The 4,789-nt window shown below is 40.3% G+C and overlaps 1 pseudogene; it reads left to right on the plus strand.

Moving 5' to 3' along the window:
* Positions 1-698: 698 nt before the first annotated feature.
* On the plus strand, positions 699-2,616 carry LOC138077058 (WW domain-binding protein 11 pseudogene; annotated as a pseudogene).
* Positions 2,617-4,789: the final 2,173 nt, after the last annotated feature.

Consider the following 4,789-nt stretch of genomic DNA (forward strand, 5'->3'; position numbering starts at 1 on the left):
CCCACACACTTATGGCTACATAATCTATGACAAAAACAGCAAGAATATATGGGGTAGAAATGATATTCTCTTCAATAAGTAGTGCTAGAAAAACCGAACAGCTACACATAAAAGAATAAAATTAAAATATTCTCTGCTACACAAAAATAAACTCAAAATGGATTAAAGACCTAAATGTAAGAATGGATACTCTAAAACTCCTCAAGGAAAATATAGGTAGAACACTCTGACAGAAATCACATCTATATTTTTTTTTTGATCTGCCTCCTAACATATAAGAAGTAAATGTAAACACAAACTAACTGAACCTAATTAAACTTGAAACTAAATGAAACTTAAACTTCCTTTGCACAGCAAAGGAAACCATAGACAAAACAAAAAGACAACCTATTGAATGAGAGAAAATATTTGCAAATGATATGATTGATAATGAATTAACATGCAATATATATAAATAGTTCCTACAACTCAACATCAAAAAACAAACAACTTGATTTGAAAATGTGCATTAGGGAGGGGCACGAGGTTTCAAGATGGGGGTGGTTGGGTGGTTGACCGAAAGGCAGAGGTGAAGGCCCTTAAGAAGTGAAACAGGCTGAGAATCGTCCCCTTCCCGCTTCTCACAGCCCCAGGAGCCCAGCAGAAGTGTTTTAGGTTTTATTTTCTAAACAAGCAAGTAAATCAAACAACTTGTCAACATGGGGTGGAGATCCACATCATCCACCAAAAGTGGAAAATTTATGAACTCTACAGACCAAGCCAGAAAAGAAGCTCGGAAAAGATAATTAAAGAAGAACAAAAAACAGCGCATGATGGTACGAGCTGAAGTTTTAAAGATGAAGGATCCCAAACAAATTATCCAGGACATGGAAAAATTGGATGAAATGGAATTTAACCCAGTGCAGCAGCCACAGTTAAATGAGAAAGTGCTGAAAGACAAGCATAAAAAGCTACGTGAAACATTTGAATGTATTCTACGACTCTATGAGAAAGAGAATCTAGATATTTACAAAGAATTGAGAAAGCTAGAAGTAGAATATGAACAGAAGAGGGCTCAACTTAGCCAATATTTTGATGCTGTCAAGAATGCCCAGCATGTGGAAATAGAGACTATCCCTCTGCAAGAAATGCTGCATGCTCCTTCCAACATCTTGATCCAGGACATTCCACTTCCTGGGGCCCAGCCACTCTCCATCCTTAAGAAGACCACAGCCTATGGACCTGCAACTCGGGCAGTTTCTATACTTTCTCTTCTTGGACATGGCGTTCCATGTTTGCCCCCTGGCAGGAAACCTCCAGGTCCTCCCCGGGGCCCACCTCCTCCTCAAGTCTTACAAATGTATGGCCACAAAGTGGGCTTTGCCCTAGATCTTCCCACTTGTAGGCTAGATGAAGACATGTTATATAGTCCTGAACTTGCTCAGTGGGGTCATGACGATGATGTTTCTAGCACCAGTGAAGATGATGGCTATGCTGAAGACATGGACCAGGATAAGCATGATGACAGTACTGATGACAGCGACAGTGACAGATCAGATGGAGAAAGTGAAGGGGATGAATTTGTGCACCGTGAGGACACTGAGAGAGAAAACAATGAAGAAAAGAAATCAGGTCTGAGTGTACGGTTTGCAGATATGCCTGGAAAATCTAGGAAGAAGAAGAAGAACATGAAGGAGCTGACTCCTCTCCAAGCCATGATGCTTCCAATGGCAGGTCAGGAAATCTCTGAGGAGGGACACAAAGTCGAGGAATTTTAGAGGACGATGATGAAGATTCGGATGATTCTGAAGCAGAAAAGCAATCACAGAAACAGCATAAGGAGGAATCTCTCTCTGATGGCACGTCTGCAGCTTCCCAGCAGCAAGCCCTCCACAGTCTGTTTCTCCATCTCAGATAAAAGCACCCCCCATGCCAGGACCACCTCCGCTTGGGCTGTCACCTGCTCCACCTTTACGGCCACCTGGACCACCTCCAGGCCTTCCTCCTGGACCACCTCCAGGAGCTCCTCCGTTCCTGAGACCGCCTGGAAAGCCAGGACTCCGAGGGCCTCTGCCCCGCCTTTTACCTCCAGGCCCACCACCCGGTCGACCTCCTGGCCCTCCTCCTGGCCCACCCCCAGGTCTGCCTCCTGGCCCTCCTCCTCGGGCACCGCCACCACGGCTACCTCCCCCTGCACCTCCAGGTATCCCTCCACCCCGTCCTGGCATGATGCGCCCACCTCTGGTGCCTCTTCTTGGACCTGCCCCACCAGGGCTCTTCCCACCAGCTCCCTTACCCAACCCGGGGGTTCTAAGTGCTCCCCCCAACTTGATCCAGTGACCCAAGGCGGATGACACAAGCGCAGCCACCATCGAGAAGAAAGCCACGGCAACCATCAGTGCCAAGCCACAGATCACTAATCCCAAGGCAGAGATCACACGATTCATGCCGACGACACTGTGGGTGCGTCGAGAGAATAAAGGGGCTGCTGCTGCTCCCCAGAGAAAGTCGGAGGATGATTCTGCTGTGCCTCTTGCCAAAATAGCACCCAAATCTGGCCCATCTGTTCCCGTGTCGGTGCAGACTAAGGATGATGTCTATGAGGCTTTCATGAAAGAGATGGAAGGGCTGCTGTGACAGCTTTGGATGCTAGATCAGGCTTCTGTTCAGATCAGTGGTTCATGGAGAAAGAGGCTTTTACTCAGCTTAGGTGGAAGAGTTGCTTTCACTGTCAGGGTATTTTTAATTTCATTTCAAGGAATATCTTAAAGTTTAGCCTTGTTCAGAATTTATTGCATATAAAAGAGAGGGTATTTCATTAAAAATAAATTAGTTATTGAAGCAGTGCTGCTAACAACATCCATCCCCTTTCATACCACCATTTTCATCAGATTTCTTCCCCTACTCCAATTCCTTGGAAACTTGTGATCAAGGGGAACTTTATTTGTTTTGGCTCTCTTATTGTGTGCTGTGGGCACTGGAGTAGAGATTTCTGGAAAAAACAGTTTATTTCATCCTGCCTTTCATGTTTGAGTTATTTTTAATATTTTCTTGTAAATATTTTGTAATATTGTAGTGAAATGGATCACAATGTCATTTCCTAATACAAAGCAATATATGTGGGAAGAAAATGTACAATTCTTTGATTAAAATTCCCACTGATCTAAACTTTGAGTGTTCCATGGAATAAGTAAATAAATGTTCTACACCGGGGGTGGGGGGGGAGAGGCGGAGGAGGGGGGAGAAAATGTGCATTAGTACTGAATTTTCAAAAGAGGAAATGCAGATGATAAACAGGCATATAAAAAGATGCTCAAAATCACTAATCATCAGAAAAATGCAAATCAAACCACAACGAGATTTCACTTCATGCCTGTCAGAATGGCTATTATCAAAAAGAACATAAACAACAACTTGTTGGTGAAAATGTGGAGAAAAGGGAAACCTTGAACCTGTTGGTTGGAATGTAAACTGGTGCATTCACTGTGGGAAACAAAAGGTTCTCTAAAACTAAAAATATAAGTACTATAAGACTCAGCAATTTGACTCCTGGGTATATATCCAAAAAAAGCAAATGTACTAATTCAAAAAGATACATGTACCTCAATGTTCCTAGAAGCAATATTTACAATTACCAGGATATGGTAGCAACCTGAATGCCCATCAGTAGATGAATGGATAATGAAGATGTGGTATATATTAATGGAACACTACTCAGACATTAAAAAAAAGAATGAAATTTTGCCATTTTGTAGCAACATGGGTGGAATTGGATGGTATTATTATAAGTGAAATAAGTCAGACAGAGAAAGACAAATACTGTATAATATCAAGTATATGTGGAATATAAAAAATACAGCAAACTCATGAATATAACAAAAAAAGAAGCAGATTCACAGTCATATAAAAGTAAAATTGCCTTATCATAGGAAGGCATATTCACTTGGGTGTCCCCTGGGTAAATGACTGCCTCTATTGGAAAACATAGCTACTTTGGTTTTGCTTCTGTACTGTTTCTGATACTCAGATGTGGTCCAGAGCATAGGATTTAGGTAGTCAGTTTTGAGAAATGTTCGTGGGGAAAAAAATTTAAGAAGAAAACATTTTTGATCCACATTCTCCTGTCACTGTAGCAGAATATGGGTAAATACTGATAGATTCATAAGTAAATAGACTTTGAAAGTATTTAATAGGAAATAAAATATATTTAAGATTTTACTAAGATTTTCTGTGCACAAATGTCAAAGTATAAAATAGAAAACTGCATATTTTCAAACTTCTACTCTTGAGAAACAAAATAGTTCCACTATAATCCAAAAATGTTTGTAGGACAAAATCAACATCTACCAGTTTATGAGAAACAGTTTAAAACTGGCTATTTCAAAGTGTATTGAATTTCATAATGGAAATGTGTTTTTTAAAGTATAATGGGTTATATTAACAGTCCATTCATCAATAATAGGAAATCTTTATTTGAGCTATGTAATGATTGAATCAACCTAGGAAAAGATATTTCATTAACTCTGTCCTTAGTTTTGTACTCTTCAACATTTTTAACATGAAGATACAATTTTCTTAAAGTAAGCTTATAAAATCTGTGAAAGATAAGGAAATTTTGGAAAGGACATAATTTGTTTGATAGAATGAAAATCTAAATAGATCTTGACAGATGTGAATAAGAGGCCACATCTAAGAAGATGAAATGAAATAATAGTTGCTCATCTGATCTCTTTAGTTGGGCTAAAAGCCTAATTTTACACTCATATAGCACCTTGTGCATATCTGAGTCTCAGACACCATGTTAAAATAA

Source organism: Capricornis sumatraensis, chromosome 3 (assembly GCF_032405125.1).
Source record: "Capricornis sumatraensis isolate serow.1 chromosome 3, serow.2, whole genome shotgun sequence".
In the NCBI taxonomy this organism is placed as follows: Eukaryota; Metazoa; Chordata; class Mammalia; order Artiodactyla; family Bovidae; genus Capricornis; species Capricornis sumatraensis.